Below are 20475 nucleotides of genomic sequence, written 5' to 3'. Positions count from 1 at the left end.
CTGTGCCCTGTATCCGTGACAGAAATCTTTAGGCCTTCTGCACTCGAATATGGATTTTATTGGTATACTTAATGTCATATTTTAACAGATACACAACCTCTGTTTTACAAAATGCACAAACACATACTAATGATTGTTTAAACATGAATGCCAGGCCTGTAAGTGGTCCACTTGAATGAGGGATCAAACACAAGAGCAGAACATTCCAAGGATGCCAAATGAAATTATTTTAGAAAAAAAAATTAGTTTACTAAAACTACTTAAAATAGTTGATTGAGATGATTTGAAACTTAATATCCCAACAAGTCCCTAAACTCATGTGACCCACATATGTCTTGTTTGTCTGAACCGTCCTGTACGACTAAAATGACCATTGTCGGGTTTTGCAAAGTATGAGGTTTAACGTCGATTTAAGTGCTAACGTCAAACCCAGCTAACTAAAAGTTTTCAGCTAGTGTTGACACTATGATTGTTGTATAGACGTGTGTGTGTTTATACCTGTTTAATTACACAAAACGGTTTTCTTTAAAGTTATGGGCTTGGATGACGTGAAGACACATACAGGCGCGTGTCTAATAGCAGAGAGGATACATGTGAATGCCTGTTCACTCCTATTATGTCATGTGATCAACTAGCAACTGATATAGACAATGGATGGTGGTGTATTTTCCTCCAGTTTCTTTACTTTACCTGCACATGGCCCAAGGTAATACTGTGAAAGGCAGTGAAGCGTTGCAGCAATGTAAAGTTAAGTTCTGAAACTAAACCTGCGAGCACTGATACCAAATAAAGAAATCGCTGCCGTTGTCACAATGGGAAAACATGTGAAGATAGAGGGAGAGTGCCTACAGGTAGGTTTGTATACCGGCATGCTGTGTAAATAATTGGCAGTCTTTTCTATATGTTCCAGTTAGAGGTCAATGGTTTTCTGTTTGCTTTGACACGAACAATGTCTAACTGCATGAGGCGGAAGACGAACAGGCAGCTGAAGAATCCTTCTGCTACATCACTATCAGTTCCCAGTCCAAGGCAGCACAGTGAGTGACAGCTCTGATGTTCCTTTTCGACTGACTTCTTTAACAAAGAGAACAGCACAATAAACTATTGTGAAAAGCACTGATTTGGAACATCAGTCTAAATCAGTTTATTTTTTTCGTTTGAGGTTTAAAATTGTGGCGTTCAAAATAACTTTTATTCCCAAGATGTGGATTTTCTGTTTCTTTCGTGTATAATTTTATATAAAATAAATGGTAAGAGATATGAGGGTAAAAATGTACAGAATTGTTACAAAAAATGTTACAAAAAATGTTACATTTCAGAATTGGTGAAAACAAAGCTTAGCAGGTGTCGTGTTGAGATGCTCGTGGGCTCTGAACAAACGGGTTTTCAGCTCAGACCTTCATCGGGGCTTTACAGAAATAAAGGGTTTTACTCTGTGTGTCTCTTTTGTCATCGAATTATTATTGAATAAATTATATTTTCGTGATTTCTGCAGTAAACTAAAATAGTAAATACAGTGTGGAGACTGATGCTTGCGTTGAGTGCTTTCATGCTGTTTTAAAGACAGCACGAATAAAAGATCTATTACACAGAGACACAACATTTCAAAGCCTCAGCCTCGTTAGACGCTGTATTTGTGTTGCCCTAACAACGATGTACACACAGTACAATGGCTTTGGTTTTGCTCAAGAAAAAAATCCCTCTGTACAAAAGTATCCCTGCTATTATTGTATTCTTTATTTATTTTTTCAAGCACACAGTCTGATAAAGCTACAGATGTCACTGTAACACACATTCTGGTTCCCTGTAAGGTTCTTATATACCATCTGCTGTGATTTTCACCGAGAGGTGTTCACGACTAGAGAATAGAGGCTCTGCCAGGACGCGTCTGATTTCTTTGATGGCATCTGTTGCAGGATTTCTGACCCGTCCTGCTCTAGTCCGCTGCTCAACTTCCACCAGAATAGTAGCCTACTTTTCTTGTAGCAAAGGTGGGAGAGGCACAGCACTTTAAAAGCCTTTTAGGGGGCTGCCATGTGTCGGTGGATGCCCCTTGTCTCTGTAATAGGTGCCTCCTCTGTTTATCTTTGTTGCTTGTTGACAAATGGTATTGGGATAGTATGCTTCTACCTGATTGTTATTTTTTTTACCCTTTTGCTATTACTTTTCAATCATGTTTTATTTTATAATTATTATTTTTGGGGCTTTTTGTCCTTGTTTAAAGTAGTAGTAGTATCAATCCAATATCAACCACACCTCATGATATTGAAATATTATTTTTCAATTCAAGTACGAAGACATCATAAAGCATATTGTCATTGACCGAGCAGCAGGGACACTGCAGGATCTTCGTTTGTTGCAGGGATGTTTTGTATGAATAGATTTGTTGTTGTCTTCTGTAGATTACCTCTACAATCTCACAAACGCACTGAGGATAACGCCGAGCCCATCCATCTCATTACAGATCTATAGCTTTCAAACATTAATAGGCTTAACTCGGCATAATCCCGATTTTTCATCTCTTCTGCAGAAAACATGCAAATCCTGTTTTTGACTGTTTGAAGAAACAACCACGACAAAGTGGGGAGCTCGTACACATGAAATACATCTTTCAATACAGCTTGTGCTACACAAACTACATTCAATACTGTGCAAGTTAAAGTATTCATGATAAAGATAACTGATGATGTTGACAATCTATATGCAGCAGCTTCTACAGGCTGAAATATAATTTAGTCGGAAAAACTTTAAAAAAAAGTCTTCCCTCCCAAACAGAAGTTGAAACAGACCGATAATCATCTGCGCTTCTTGAGGAATGTGGAGGAGTTATGGCTCGTCATGCTCATATCTTTTGGACTTCACTTCCATCCAGACTTTCTCAAACAAAGTGGCAAAACCAAATTTAAAATGACACTTACCGTCGAAAAGACCTTGCCGGCAGCAAACGAGAAAACTGCCCAACAACAGCCCTGTTTCTTAATAACATCTTCATATCCTTGAACCCATGACTTGGTCTATGACTCTAAAATGAAAGGGTGGAAAGAATGGTGAGTGTTTCTAGTCAATGAGACTGATCACTCTTAATTATGTACATATCTTGTGATATTCTGTTCCTTCCTTACTGATTCTTCTCTAGTCTTGTGTTCTGCTGCACAGGTGGTGCAGCTCCTGCAGGAGAACTCATCCGTACATGCGTTCTCAAGGTTTGCTGTGTCTCCCCAGCACAGTCTCAAGAGAAGGAGACCGGCCATTACAGGAGGAGAGCTGGATGGGGCTGTAGAAGGCGATCAACCCAGCAGCAGGACTGGTATCTGCTCCTTTGTGCTGGGAGAAACAGGAGGAGCACTGCCAGAGCCCTTCAAAATGACCTCCAGCAGGCTACTGGTGTCAAGGTTTCTGACCAAACTGTCAGGATCACCAGTAAAGATCAACTGTTCCCTTAATTTGTTTGAGCAGTATGTATTTACCATGCAGTTGTATGGCTTGATTTCAGGTGGCATGTAAAGAGAACCCTCTCTCTGCCTCTTCAGTCACGGAGACTGCCATTACATTTCCCCCTGAGCGGATTGTGGTCGAGCTGTTGTGAAGAAAATAAGTTATTACCTGAATGAAAATGATCGAGCCGGAGCCAGAGGCTCTCGGAGGCAACAATTTACATGAGCACTGCATTTTGTTTGCCCACCTTAGTGTGATGGATGGCTCCCCAGACCCTGATGAAATGGATTGCATCAGTTATTTATTTTTTTCTTGGACGATGCCATGCTCTCTTCTGTGCACTATCAGTGCAACGGCACATCTATTACATCTGTTTTCATAAAGTGTGGATTTTCTACCACACATCACTTTAACATATAGGGGAGAGCGGGGTAATGTGGGACATTTTTTACATTTGCTTCCTTCTAGGCGAGCTAAAAGGATATATCAGTAAAATGTACACATTTCCCATTAATTCAGGATGTTTCCTAGCAACGGAAATGATCAGAATGTCTTCAGGACAAAGGGCAGTGAAAATATGATTGTTTTAAAAAAAGTGGTCTTGTGTCCCACTTTACTCCAACTACGGGGTAAAGTGGTCCACTTACTTTTTCCACTTTCAAACTACTAAAAACACATGTTGTAATAGTTAAAATCCCGACAGCTAGATTGACAACCACTAATATCGAATTGGGTAACAGAATCATGGGGATTGGTCAATTTATGATTATTATGATTCATGTGATCTCTTGCACACCCTAGCTTACCTGGACATTGTTTCTCTGTCCAATTGGCAGGGACAGGGATATTGTTTGTCTCTGCGTATTCAAATGCCAGTTTGGCAGTCACGGACTTAACTGGAGCAAGGCCATGGAACTGGTCAGCTAGTTGTTTCAAATGTTTGGAAGCTCCTCCTCCATCTCATCTGTGAATATTCTCTTTGCCTCAGCTACTGCACCCCAGGCTACTGATTTTACTTTCCCTCGTTTTACTTTCTCGTTTTTCTTTATGAATCTTTTGAGGGTTGTCTTATCAATATTTCTATCCCTTCCAGCTTTTCTTAAGGACTTCTTTCCTTGCATGACCTCAGCGGCTGCAATCTCCATCTCTGTGAGGGGTGTTTGGCCCCAGGTTGTCTGCCTGGTGTAGTTTCTTGGCATGATGGCTTTTCTATAATGTTTATGACATTAAAAATAAAACATATATAATGTAATATAACACTAGAATATGTTTAAGACTAAACGTATCTTGTGCTTCATGGTGGGGTAAAGTGAGACACTGTCTCAAAGTGAGACACTGTCTCACTTTACCCCACAGCATTGGCACAGCAGCCAAAACGGTGGCTGTGGGGTAAAGTGGGACAACCCACTTTACCCCACAGCCACCGTTTTAGAAACAACAACATCTCTTAGCAATTCAGGCTAATCTTCAGCTAGCATCAATCACATGGTTTTATATGATGGAAGTTCACCAACATGTATGATATAATTTTTCTGCCTGATTCAATTTGTTTTGACACAACAGTTGATTAAGTTTAAAGCAAGGAAATGTACTTCTACATGCAAAAAACACATTTTTGTGAAAAAACATCATTCTTTCCACAGCACCAGCACCAACTGCTCCTTCATGGCAAGGGGGGAATGGGAGGGGCTTGAAAACATAATAGTCACATGACCACAAATGTGTTCCGTTGCCTAGATACAGGGGGTGTCTCACATTACCCCGCTCTCCCCTACCTTATATATATGTATAAGACTGCATCTGGCCCCTCAGCAGCTGGCCTGTCATGATTTCCAAGTCAGCGTTCTAGTTAAAGCAAGGGTAATATTACAGCATGCTAAATAATGACATGTGTATTTAAATGTCTTGTAAAAAATATCAGAATAGAAGAATAGTAAAACTGCATGTATCAGCTGGCATTGCAGCAGTGGCCACTGTCCAGTAATTGCCACTCAGCTCATTACAATTAGTCAGTTAATGATCAGTTTATCGTGAGATGCTAATTAAATCCTGTTTCTGCCTGAACTTACGTCATGTTTGTTTTTCTATTCGTGTTTGTAATGGGAGGCGTATGGTTCTGGGAAGGAAACTAGAGGAATCATTAACTGAATAGTACAGTTAAGTAGTGTACTAGTACAGAGGCGTAGAAATGGTGCATTTACTGATACATTTGTGTTAGCCCCTGCTGTTTGTGTGCTTTTATTTTTGTGTGTGCCTTTTGTTTGTTCATTGTGTGATATTGTATGCTGTTACATTTGTGGTACAGTCAAATCTATGTGGGTTGTGTAGTGGGAAAGTGAATCATCTTTGACGTCTAGAATAATTACCAATGGGAAAATATCCATCCCTCCACCAGACATAGGGCCCTGCAACACCCGACGTTGTTTACGTAGCAAATGCACTCGAGCAACATCGAGTGCCCAGGGGTGTTTTGTTCTTAAAACAAAGGGCGGTCAGGCGCTATGTCGGCGGATTGCTATCTTGAGGCAGTGGAAAATCAACTGGGCTTTTGATCAACCAAAAAAACCCTGGTCTGAAGTCAGTGCTCCAGTATTCCACTGTTATTTTAAAGGCTAATATGTGAAGGTGCACAACTTACTTAGACTGTTAAAATCATATAGACCATGAAATCGGAGAGATATTTACTAAGACAAGTTTACTGCTCAGAGCTGTTTTTGTTTTCCTCCTCAGTACATAGTAGTGTGCTGCATCTACGATGGAGTCAGAAAATGAAATCCGATACAGACGACTCTATGTTGACTACACTTAACTCCTCTCAGGTTGAATATTAATCAAACTGCGGCTGAAACTGGCTTTAAAATAATGATTTGTAATTTCACATTTATGTGGGAGGCAGCCATTGTGTTAATGGGTCTGAGCACACGAGCAGAGTCCTGCTTCATTACTGATTCATGCACTTTTCACTGTGGGGAGAAAAAAACAACACATTTTACAACCACATTACATCATTACACAAACTTATCAAGCTTATCTATATTGCAAATGAGAATTAGGCCAGTCTCCCATGTTGGAAGTGGTTGTGTGTGGTGAGAGCCGGCAAAGAACAATTTAGTGGAATAATATGTAATGATTTGTGTGGAAGCAGAAAGGGCAGTGGTAATGAAGACTGCGTTTGCCTGATTACGTTTTGCATTTTAGATTCATGAGGGAGATATCACCTCATAAATGGAAATGTACATTGATAATTTCAGCATTTGCGGAGATGCTTTTCTCATTACCACCTCCGACATGAACAAAGGTCCACTACTGGAGATCTATAATATTGAGGTTGGAGGTTAATTTATGTGAAAGTGCACGACATCCCTGCTCCGTGCTTCGGAAACAGTTGTTTCATTTTTAAATCGGCCCTGTGGTTGAGGTGAAGTCCAGCTTTTCAAAATAAGAGCCATCTGTCTTCCAGAGTGACTCTGTCCTGTAATGTAGTGACTCTGACAAAAGGATCCATACCCAACAAAGGGAGAAAGAAAAACCGGTGAGATGGCACGGACACAATAGATGCAGTGCTGGAAGACCATCTGACAAGTATTTAACCAGAGTATTTAACTGCAAACTAAGCTTTGAGAGCCAGATTTTATTCATTACGCTGCGTGCTTCCATGCCCGTCTATTCAGGAGATTTCATTTAAACTTCTTTCCATCACATTGTTGTATTTACGTGTCTTTTTTTGTCTCTTTATTGTTTATTATCCTTACATTTGCCCTGTGCTCATAAGTCGCATAAAAATGTTGCAGTTGCCACCCCCTGAATCAGATAAGTTCCTTTGTCCTCCAGAAAATGTGGCACCAATAAGAGTTATTTTCAAAGGATGGTGATATACTATTTGAAAATATAAGAAAAAAAGAACCCTGTTTCAATATAATACCTTACAATCATAAAAAGATTTAGAGGTTGACTTCAGTTAAATTTCATGCCTTTGGGGCTGCAAAAGCCTTTAATCTGGACATTTATTATCCAACTACATTTTGTCCCTGCAATGAGCCTCAGATTAATGAATTGGCACAGTTAGGAGGATTTTTCCCCCCTGAAGACCTGACCTTCAGATGTGTGCTCGCAAGGCACAGCGAGTTCCCGATGAAACAGATGTGTGTGGAATATAAAAGAGCTTTGTTTTAGAGCTAAATAAGACTAATTTATCTGATCAGGAGTTGACCAGTAAGTGATTAACTAAGCTGACGTTCGCTTTAAGCGCCTCACGTACTGTCTCAAGTGACTGAGTTTTAATATTACATCTACAGAGTGCTGTCTTCCTTCTTTCTACGTGAGATTAAGATATTCATTATGCAATAATTGTGTCGAATATAATACAGTTACTGCGCTTAATCAAACATTGTAACAAAATGAAATGTGATATAAAATTGAAATGTAATAAAATACAAATGAGTGCGTAATGTAATACAGTATGGAAATTACGATGATGAAGAGTCTGCAGAGGTATAAAGATTATTCCATTATGAAGGAGAAGAGTTGTGGGAAGGGAGCTGGTCAACCAGATGCAAAATCAGCCAATCAGAGTCAGCCGTCTATCTAAAACACTGACACTGTTACAAACTGGAGTTGTTGGTTTGGAGGCTGAGAGCAGTGACCACACAGTGAGTGTTTTTAAGCGTTACCCATATGGGACTTAAAAGTCAAGGTGTCTGGATCAAAATGTCTTTTATTTATTTACGGTAAAATAACATATGTATTATTATGTAATATGTAATTTTCATGTATTTTTAATGTCTGCATAAAGTTATACTATAGGTATTCAATTGAACTGAAGTGAATACCTTTTTGCCATGGATTTTGTGAAGGCCTTTGTAAGCTGGTTTAGATAAGTGCTATTCAAATAGTTATTATTACTGAGTTATTCCTTTTGAGTGTTCAACAAAACTATTTACCAATATGATGTTTTTGAAATGCCCAAAAGAGGAGCTCGTACAATATCTGCAGCTTCATACCTTAAATAGACTGTGAGTCATGCTGAGGAGAAGGATGTTGCTGCCTGTTGTATTGATCTAAATCAGTTCATGTGCACATGTTTGAGGAGAATGCTTCACTTCTGTGTTTGCTTCAAAAAACCGTTTGCTTGGATTTTAATTCCGTTTGAGAGCTGTCAGAGAATCAGATGGATTAATTCAATGAACTTCCAATAATGTTGCTGTGAGACAATAACTTAATTGAGCAAAAGCACTAATCACAAACCATTCACGCCAGTATTACATTATTACAGCCCTGCCAAAGCCCAACAGTTCCCCTCATGAAACCACATTTCAATTCACTAGAACTGACATTTTACTTGGATCTGCACCAAATCGCTCTCATGAATATCAACCCCACTAAATGTGCCTAATTTTCTCATCATGATACATAATTATTCTCAGAGAAATCAACGGAAATGTGAAAAAATACCTCTTGCAAAGTTGGAGATGGCCCCAAAGTAATAGGAGCTCTTTCCTGACCCACACAACATCTTTCCACCAAGTTTTGTGGTATTCCAGTGTTTTGTTTTTTTGCATAGTCCTGGGAATTAACAGACAAACAAACGCAGAAAAAAACAAAACCTCTGCACAGCCCACATGTCCTCCTGCTCTTGCCAGGAAAGTACTAACGTTCAAGACCAGGGCACGATTTGGTATAAGGTCTTTTACTTTTTTCCTTTGACTGTACCATCTGCCAGAAAACACATCGCTAAGAATACTTAAAGAAGAGAGAGCATTTCATTCCTTTGTTCCTGACATTTAATCACTGAACCCAATTCGCAGGGATTCAGGCCAATGGATCTTGGCAATTTTTAGGAATCTCATTTGCCAGTCATCATCACGGACCATAAAATCAGCCCAGCCTCTCCACTGGTATCTCACCTCAGCCTTGCATTGGAAATAAGCTCCAATAATATCAAATCACTCAATGTGTGTCATTATGCAGGAGTATTATACGCCCGTATTCAGAACCATTTAAGTTGAATTTATCACACTTGAATTATTCATCACTCTAAAACGATCATTATTGTTGGTGCACATAACTCAAAGGATCTGGATGACTCATGAATTCACATTTTACAATTACATTAGTGGTAGATACACAAGATACTGTAAGGAATATTTACTTCTGCGCCAGAAAGAGGACAGAATACTTACCACAGATACGAGTCATCAGGGAATTGAATTACTTTGTAATGAAGCCCTCGGTTTATGTGTCACTTGTTGCAGCATTAATCTGAATAAAAAGTAGGGGAGCAATAGCAGTGAGTGCCTACAATGTGTTTGCCGGTAATGTTTCGCCTCAATTGTTGTCCAGGGCCAACCTACATTTTCATTTAGGAGGGGGCAAAGTAAGGATACTGCAAATTACCTAACAGTTTGTTCAGAAAAGTTTCATGCAATACATTTTATTTTGAATAAACATTTTGGTTTGCAAGCAATAAAGTGGCTTAAATTGAATGTATCTCTCATTCAAGCACTGGGCACACAAAGAATATTACACAGTATATTTATGACTCTGCTGAACCCTCTTATAGCTACACAGCTGTGACACACACTGACATATCACTTGAGTAATAACAGTGTGTAATGTGAGTATTAATCTGTATATTTAGATTCCTAAAATCACATCCAATTTGTTGTATGACGTTTTCAAAGCAGCTTCCCCTCGAATGGTTCTTCCATCTTTGGTCCCCAGTATTGCAATTGCCCCCTAGTGTTCAGCTGCTAAAATGACGTGTTCTAGTCAAGGTCACAGTTAAAAAAAAAAACGAATAGTCTGATTAAGCGTTGCGTCAGTATGTTTAATATCCAGCTGACAGAAACAGATGGTTTCTATTTCACTTTATTGATCGTTCCTTTTTAATGTAATGACCCATTTTCACTGTACATGACTATCAGGTTTCCCATTTGCCCCCACATCACCTGAAGACTTTCCATACGTCTCATAATGTTTGATTTTAATAATAATGAATTGCTTTGACTAAAAAATGACTTGAAAGAACCCTTGTGGTGTGTAATCAGGAGAGGACTTGAAAATGTTGGATCCACTGCGTAGACCTTCTGTGCAAATCCATCACATTATAAAAGAAGCACAGATGTTTTTAGATTTACAGACAAGCAACTGTAGCTGGTGGCTATCGTGCATTTCAGTGTTTTAAATCTAAATTCACTGCTCAATTAAACTACTGACAGTCCATTATACAAAGAGAAGTGGACGAGTAAACAAGGAACAGTTTATTTTTAAACTTTGGAGCTTTATATGAAAAAGCAAACAGGTTTTAACTTAGTGTTTATATGCAAAACTTATTATTTTGTTCCAGAACATAACAAGTTGTTGTTTTTAAGGACCTGTGTTAATGTTAGTTGAAGTCTTATGTGCACTGTCCACATTGTCAAGCTGTACGTCCGTCTTGGCTGAATAAATAATGGCTGCTTGGATATATGTATTTGCAGGAAAGGGCCAGGAATGATTCAGGTATGAGAGACAAGACATAGACACATGTTCATGTTCTATAACATCAATCACAATGTGGTTGCTCCTACTGTAACTTTCACATTACTATTACTGACTGTTACAGTTAAAATATACCAGCCGCAAACCCCCAATTTGCTGATTAGTGTCAAAAGAAGGAGAACCCTCACTGGAACTTTATCGATTTCCCACTGCCATACAGAAGGCTAGCAGCTGTGTAGTTTCCTTACCAGCCAAAGATGTTTTTTTGCAAATTAATCCTCCGATGTTTTGAATATGCGTTCAGACAGCGTGAACACAAAAAAATGTGCTCACAACTATGCCCAACAGAGCAATATTACATTTCCCTAAAAACGTATTAAACATAAGCCAATAAAAAGCCTTCAGTTTCTGCATCATAAGCCTCCTACAGCAACTTCTGAAAGATGGAGTGAAAAAATATCAGGGTTAATTATCTTGCGTTTGATTGATGAACTGTTTCAATGCAATTCAAAAATATATATTATATATATATATATTTTCCAGTCTGTTATCTATGATCTTCCATATAGCGTATATTTTTGCACTACAGCAATTTTGCCTGAAATGTGGGACCGATATAAAAGTTATAAAAAATGTTACTAAAGTAATTAAAATGTCTGAATTTGTATGTATTGTGATCAGTGGAAGGTTGTGAGAGATGCACATTTTAAAGGAAAAAAAGGCCTCTGAGCGTGACAAATTTTTTTGGGCACGCTGAGCAGGGTCAGTCGGTGCATCCCACAATCACAGTTTCCACGGGAACACAGACACGGAGCACTGATAGGGCCGACACTGCCTCCCATGATCGCCCACATAGAACAAAACCCGGTCATTGTTACGGTGTTCTGTTGTGCATGTGTGAAAATGTGAGCATATCACTGCAGGGAGAGAACCGAGGGACTGGGTGTCTGTCTTTACATGGCTGGTTAGCCACGTCTACATATGCAGCTGGGTGCTTTGCTTCACTGCTAAGTTCAGACACGGAAAAAAAAACACACCCTTTAGAAAGTAATCTTCCTCATAGGGAGGCGGCGCTTTATGATGGAGAGGGTTTTTTCAGGATCCTGCGTGCTCAGAATTTGAGTACTCCCCGAGCAGGAGGGTGACAATAGCTTCGCTGTGACTCGGCTCTCCTCCATCATCCTCTAACAGATGTGTCCTGGTTACAGAACAGAGGCTCCAGTCAGATATATCAACTAACCTCAATGTCCTGAGCTCTACTGTTGGACTTGGATGTCACCGTGGCTGTAATCACACTTGTTGACTGTCCTCTGGAAAAGTAATGTGCTGCTTTGGAGGAGACAACGGGAGCTGGAGACAGGAGTCATGTTGTTCTGTGGAGAATCTATAAGCAAGGGGGCTGGAGTTCTTCTGGTTTCTGTTTCTAGTTTGACCAATCACGTTTGAGCAGGCTTTGGTATCCAGCTGGTTAGCAGCACACGTGGAGACTGTGGTGACTTTAGCCAAGTATTGCTGTAGGTGTTAAGTGTGGAGGAAGGTTAAACTTAAATTGATGCCCGGATGTCCGCTACCTACACCAGATGCTGGAAACTGTTGGCTGTTGTCCTTTGGGGCTAATTTGTCATCAGACGATAGCTAACGGGGGAAACATACAGTGAAGTGATTCAGATGTGTTGAATCCAAAATCTTTTTTGAGTTGTTAGGGAAATATTTAAAGGAATTAAAGCTCAGATGTCACAATTGAACCTGTAACCCTGGATATATACATATATTTTTTATGTCTATATTATGACTTTGCATTGCTTTCATTTTTTTAGGGTCCTTCTGGTAAACTTATCCTGCAGAACCCAATAAATATGTCACCTTGAGCGTACATCACTCCACTCCTAGGATCTCCTTATGGAGGGGAAGGTAAATTCTCAACGACATCTTTCTTTGTAAGTACGGTTTTCTCATATAAACTTCGTTTTTGTTGCCCTGTTACATGAGCGATATCTATATTTATATATATGTCTCACATTATACATCTCTCGGGCTTCAGGCGCTCTCCAGACCTGCTCACTCTCCCCTGTGGAGCAGTGAGCGCTGAAATTTGCATGAAGTAGTTCAGTTCGGGATGAACCCTGCAGCCCACGTGGTGCGGGCTGTATAAATAGCCATCGCACCATCACCCGACGATCACTTTCTTCAGGTGAATTAAAGAGCAACGTGACAAACGAGGGGATTTACCTCCCTGCGATAGCCTCGTCTCATGTTCTTTGATGTGATGCCACAGCTCCTGTCCCAGTCTCACTGCGGTGCTCCATCCCTCACTGCCAGGAGCTAAGAGATAGCTGCGGGCATCCGGCTCCCAGAGTGCACTGCAGCTTGCTTACCTCCCATCCCATATCTGATGATGTAGACCTGGGGACAGGGAACACACTTTAAGCAGTGACTGTTACAACATGGCAGGATTTTACTCCACAATCAACAGTCTTTGTTATTAAATGGGCAAAAAAACATTAGCCTACAATACAGAGTTCCTTGACTTCGGATCAGAAATACTTCCTCTCCACGTGAACTTGTAAAAACACAGACACCTTGCTAATCATCTGCGACTTGTAGAACTCAGTGTTACTATATAACATCTTCTGTGATAGTCCTGTAATAGAAGCTTTTCGGTTGCATTCTGATCCATGATGCAGTTTCTAAAGGAAGAGGAACTGTTATCTCTGGAAATATGGCAGGTTATGAATCTGTAGCGTACCTGGAAAGAAAACCAAGATGGACCTAAGACATAATATGTAACCGCTCCTTGGTGATTATTAAGTTGTTTGCTTTCATCTTGAATACGTTGGACAGTCTCAAGCGATCATGTATAATATTTGACCGCAGGGTGAGTTCCTCTACGAATAGCAGCTGCTTAAAAAACAGATTTATATTTATCCTGGCCGTTGCCAAGTGAAGTTGTTTTGTCCTTTTGTTGTTTCACCACTCTCGGTATCTCCAGCATTTACACAGCAACCTGCAGATCATGTTGGTTTCTATACAGTAGCTCTTGAACATAGATTTATAAATGTATAATTTCTAAACAACCAATTATTGTAATAAAGTACATGTTTGTTTTTGATTTGTAATGTAAGAAAATACTCACTAACCCCCCTGAAATACTGTCCTACACAGTTTTCTATCCAACACAACTGTAAATTATACACATAAGAAAACCCACGGGCATTCCAAACTGAGCTCTGGCATTAAGCACCCATTAATTTACCCGAGCCTCAGGAACAGAATAAATAAGAAAATGAGGAGTTTAATGGTGCATTATTGAGGAGCCAGTGGAAAAGGCCCTGGGCCGTGTTTTCAATGCAACTATTTAAAGTATAAAAATATAAAACCAACCTGTCATGCACTTGAAAGGGCAGGCGAGTCGGCATCATACAGTATAATGCAACGTTTCCTCAAGGAGTGAGCTGCGTGCTGTAGCTTGCTCGTGATTGGCTGACACAGTTACACAACCAAGGTGCAGGAGGTCAGATATGAGCTGACATCTCAGTGGAAGTAGTTAATCAAAGGGCAAACTTTTAAATGAGTTTAGCAGACAGGATTGTTTGTGTAGATTCACAGCTTTACAGTTTCTCCCACATAAGAGAAACATTCTATCAGCAAGAAAAAAAAGCCATGGATTCTCAGGATTAAACATGTTTTTCAATGTTTCTTTTTTTTTTCCAAGTGTTTCCATTTGTAGTTAATGTTGGATATATCTGATTAAAGATGCATTTTTGAGCAGATCTTCATTTTCATGCTGTTTTCTCCTCCTCACTCCAGTTAATACACTGATGTTAACATCTTCATATTCCCACATCGCATGGGATTATTTGTTGATATACACTTGGTTTGACTGATGCTCAGTCGGTGCAGCAGCTTCACCCTGGGTTCACACAGGGCATCTAATAAAAGCCTCCTGTTGGGAAAGCAAAGGAACACTCTGCCCCGATCTCTTGTTCCTGCCTCACACACTATCTGTCGCATTGACTGAAGGCTGTTAACACACAGTTGTGGGAGGGGGGGCAAGGTAAACCACATCCATGATAGATTGACTAATGGTAATTGATTAATTCATGGACTACCTGGAAGCTAGCAGGGCCGTATTGTAGTTCTTCAGATCAGCACTAAATGTTTTATAGGATTTATTTTTGAATCAATCAGTCGTACAGTAAATCTGCAGACTCTAACAATCCTCTGTATGACTTTAAAGTTGTGTGATGATTCTCAGTAGGTCTTCATGAGCGTTGGCTGAAGCACGACTGAATGCGTGTGTGGGAAATGCACGATGCCTTGGATTCAATTATCAAACTATGAAAAGGGCCACCATGAGGTAGACACATATAAAAGCCCTTTTGATGGAGACGTATCAGTGGAAACTACGACTGTTCTGGAATAACTAGAACAGTCGTATTCCATTCAGCAGCTAGAACCCAGGAGAGCAGATACCCCCTGCGAGGCCCAGCGGTCCCCTTACATTCAATAACTCAACAATCAGAGAAATCAGGCCCTTTCATACGGTCTTTATCAAGATCAATGCATCACGCTCTGGGAAACTGATGAAATAAAATGCCTCACAGTGTTGGTAGGTGAAAATAATCCTGCATCTCTGTCTTTGTGTGGATCAACGGCAAAAATGTATCGTGTTCTTTCTCGGTCCAGGCCCCATTTCTTCATCATGTTTCGTGAACTCTGTTCTGTCGATTTTTTTTTGTGCATAATCCTGTTTACCTGCAAACAAGAAAAATGGAGAGGGGCGAAAACAAAACCTCCTTGGCTGGCGGAGGTAAACAATAAGAGAGAATGTGAAACATATTCCTGGAGGAAAAGCCGTACATGTAATATGACTCTGACAATATTTCACTTTTCTCTGGGGCTTGATGTAAAGAGAGAGAAAGAGCGATGGCGGGAAATCAAACAACCACAAACCAATCCTGATTATTTCTAAGAGGCTCTGGTATCAAAACATGTAGTTTTATAAGTACTCAAATATTCCGTAACTCAAGAGAGGATCTACTGTACAACCGGTATTTACTTGCTGCTAATTGGCCCAGAGGAGATGGCAATTACTCCCTGGTCCAAATGTTTACTGTTGGCTTGTCCTGTGTGATATGACGCGATCACTGCCGATCACTATCTTAATTTATTTGGCCGATTAGCAAAGTTGAACAGCAGCTCATGAATGCTGATGGTGGAGAACGTGCACCCGATTCCAAACACATGATGTTTCACTCATGTAGTTTTATTAGCTCTACACACGCTGGCAAACCAGTATAATGACCTGATTTTACTGGATAATAAGAATCGTGCTGGGATGTGCAGTTTTAAAACGACAGCACTAAAAGATTCAAAATGATAAGACTATGTTTTTTTATGAGTTATACTTTATATATGATTGCTGTACACAGTGGTTGTTACTGTGAATTCTGTGCCGAAGATACTTAAATGCTTTTATATTTGAATAGTTGAATAGTCAAATTTTCTGATTTCAAAAATGGCCAACAAAGCAAATAAGAATATAATGCTTTAAGGATAAAAAAAAAAAAATTATTATGTCAGTGGTGTAAATTGTCTCCGTGACATCTTCAGTGTTTTTTATGTCACATCGTTGTATTCCTTATCTCTCTCTGCTTACCAACTTGTTTTTTAAAGTTATTAAAGTTTCTCTCAAAGTAATGGTGTCAGTGGTAAATAAAGCTCACACGTATTCACAGTCTCATATCGAGCTCTGGTGTTGCTGTTTCAAATGAACAGTGGCAAAACAGTAAAGCACAATTCGATCTAACGCTGTGACAGATGGCAGAACATTACAGTGAGTGTTCTATACGTGCCGGCATGTGGTGTGCTATGTGTTGTTATGTGTTTTCAGCCCTGCATGTCAGTCTGTCAAGTTTATACTGGATTCCTTGTAACAACACGGAATGTCTATATATAACCACGTTAAAAAACACATCAATATCATATTAATAATGAGTCTACATTGTCATAGAATTAAAAAAAAATTGAAAGGGCTTGAATGAAGTAAATGTAATTAAAACATGCAATTATTCAAATATGCTCTTTTATATATTTGGTCTTAGTTTTTCCATGATGAAGACGGTAAATGTAATTATAATCATTGATATGTATAAATGACAGGTTTAAAAGGCTCTGGTGAATATTGACTTGCAGATTATAAATGTGTGTGAACGTTGCTCAGAAGAAGTCACTGAACTAAAGCTCTTTTTTTATCTCGGACTCGTACTGTTACATCTCTGTCAGTCCTCTCTGGAATGGATGATGAAAACAAGAATCAGACGATACAGAAAAACAACAATAGTTTATTTTAACCATATTTTGTGTATGAACTACAAACTCTGGTCTCTATAATCGATCTCCATATCTTTTTAAAGGTCATGAAAGAATGCTTACATGAAAATCAATCTCTTATTCTTTTACAGCATGTTTCTCTTTTTCACTTTTAGAACAGGTTGTTGGCACATGTAAAATCAAAATTTAAAAAAAAACTGTTTTTGTTTAGTTTTATTCTCAAAATTATTTTTTAATTTTTTTAATATAAATCTACCACTAGAACAGCATTCCCTCTCGGAAAAATAAAAGAAAATAATGTGGGGAAAAGAAAGAACATTGACCAAAAATATTTAGATATCTTACACACATGAGACAGCTCGACTAAAATGCAACTAATTTACCATTTCAATTTTCAGACGATTTACCTCCAACTAAAGGCAAAAAAGGGGAAGATGGTTACACTCTCTTATGTCAACTGAGTAGAACAGTGATCCACATCCCGTCACCAGGAACTTAAACAGACTTAATGACACACATCCGCGGCCGATGGTTTACAAAACGTGCCAGACTCCACAGAAGTGCAATTATTGGGTAAATAGTGTCATAGGGCCAGAATCATGTCACTGGGTTTGGACTATAAAATCCCTTTGGGACCTCTTGTTATTTAGGAATCTGCCCTCCACACTTTCAGAGATAATATAAATGTTGTGATACATTTGAATTTTTACTCAGAATGGTCTTGGTCATAAAATCATGTTGAAACGTAGAGTTTGTTTTCCATACAGAGTAGCTACAGTCACACTCTATTTCCCACTGATAATTTCCATTATAGCCTCCATCATAACCAATTTGAATTTTCCTTGGAAAGTAAATCTAGGGAAATGTGGACCCTAACCCTAACCAATGTTTCACAAATGACCAATGTTAAATGACCAGTGTATCAGGCAAAAACATGAAAAGGTAATTTGCTGCAGCTTTTTCACTAAACAGGTTGTAGACATGGATTATTAACATATGCAATTATTGCATTACATATCACAGGAGAACCAAAGGTATTACTAGTCATGTAGGAAAAGGGCTTTAGATTATTATCATGTTTCATTCAAGTCTTTTCATCCCCAAGAAATGAGATTCTATGAAGAACTGGTACTGCTCCTTTTTTCTAATTCTCACCAGTACTTGGAATATGCAAAAACGGGAAGCTATAGGAGGAAGCATATTTGTATTTTAGTTATTTTTGAATAGAATGCACTCACATCATGTATGTTTATGTCCATCCAATGACGTTGTGTTCTAACCCTAACCCTAACCAATTTGTCGTATTATATCATATTTTACTAGTTTAAACCTGCCCTGTCTGGAGCAAACAAATGAGGCGCTAATTATACAGCAATTTTTTTCCGATACCCACAATTTCCTCTTGTTTTTGGGTGCAGTACCACTTCCAATTGTTCAGGTAAGTGTTTTGCAATGTCATTCCACCAAAAAATGCATGTCACTTTCTGTAACAGTCTTTTTACGAGGTTATTCTCCTCTGAATACATCTTCACTGTAACTTAAACCTTCAATATAATGTAAAAGACAAATCGGAATGAAACATGACAATAAACAAGCTCTTTGTCGTGTTTTTACTGTCGGGGGACCAAAGCTGCACCTATCTGCTAAAAACAAAACCTCTGCATAACCTCTGCATTTCTGCCGCCTGGCACCATTCTGATGGGGGGGGGGGGGACTTTGAAATGGTTTCCAAGGTATGGGCGCTTGCGGAGCTGTGTCCAATTCAAAACCCATGGGCACATCAATTAAAATGGAAATTTTGTTGTCTCTAAGGGAGGGGAGGGGGGGGACAGACGCAACCCACACATCTGGTTGATGCCCGATCCCACACATTCACTCCCAAAGCTTCTTGCAGCATAAGCCCTCCCGCTCGGGGGCCAAGTCCTGTGGTTGGCAGGGGCAGGGTGTGAATCTGGGACTGCCAGGCGCTGCCCATGCCGAAATGTGGCACACAGATGACAGGCAATGTGCTCGGACAGCTGTAAAAAGGGTTTACGCTCCTTCTCCGGCTCACCGGCCTGCTTCTGACAGCACTCTGTCCTGCAGTGCTGCGGACGAGGTAAGGGGTCCCCAGCATGAAAAGGTGGCTTCAAAGCAATCGTCTTCACATGCAGCGGTTTCAAAGCATCCTAAGTGAAAGGGGAGGCCATTATACACTTGGAATATTCAAAGGCAGTGAACCTTTATCCAGAAGTTACTATTATTTTCCATGACTTTAGATTTTTACATCTTTATTTATATTTTTAATAACAATCGTCTTAATTCTAAAGAACCCATTAGTGCTGCTCCTGTATCATGACCCTCATGGATCAGAATTGGTCTAAATACAATTAGTGACTTTTTCCTCTTTGTTATCAGGTCTCTGAGATGCTTGGGATTTGAGTGAAAACAAGTGGACATGGGGGATAAATTGGTACTTTGCATATCCATTAAGAAAACAAAGAAATGTGTCTTTCATAGTTTATCTATAGAATTTAATTTGAATTAAATATGCTTTTAATAGTGAGCCTTGACCTGCACAGTAGCAGAATCAGGACATATTCCACTCATTAAGGATCTTCAGTCTACGGATGGCAGTGCAGAGTGCCTAACATGTAAGATATATAATTAAGTCGTGAATTATGACCAAATTTTGTCACAGACCGTTCTGGCAATCACCGGGAACGAACAAGTGTTCAAATCATCTTAGTTGCAGATCGACACAAAGATTTCATCACTTAATTCACAGCTGGAGAAAATCACTAATGTGCTCTAGATTCCTTTCACACTTGGGGAAAATTAGGTTTTCTGTCTCATCTGATCCTGAAGTCTGCAGTTTACAGGGGGGGGGTGCTTCAACATCTTCTTTGACAGATTATTAGTAAACCAAACCCATGAAATGAGAGGGAGAAAAGAAAGACATGAGGTAAGTGCTGAAAAAAATAATCGCATAATACAGTTTTTCTTGATTTAACCACAATATTTTTTTCTTAAATAAATAACTTCTGTTTTGTAAAGACACTTTTTGAAACAGTAGACATACCCTAATCCCAAAAGTCAATGAACAAACACCACCAGCCACTGATTTGCCTAAACACGAGTCCGTTTCTCCATCGTTTGAGCCGTATTCCTCACTTCCAGTCATCAGTAATGTCCTGTCAGTCAAGTTTTATGTAATTCCATCAGTTTTATAATGTCTCATTTTGAAAA

This window comes from Pleuronectes platessa, chromosome 7 (genome assembly GCF_947347685.1).
Source record: "Pleuronectes platessa chromosome 7, fPlePla1.1, whole genome shotgun sequence".
Taxonomy (NCBI): domain Eukaryota; kingdom Metazoa; phylum Chordata; class Actinopteri; order Pleuronectiformes; family Pleuronectidae; genus Pleuronectes; species Pleuronectes platessa.
The sequence above is the reverse complement of the archived record's forward strand: the minus strand, read 5'-3'. Positions refer to the sequence as shown.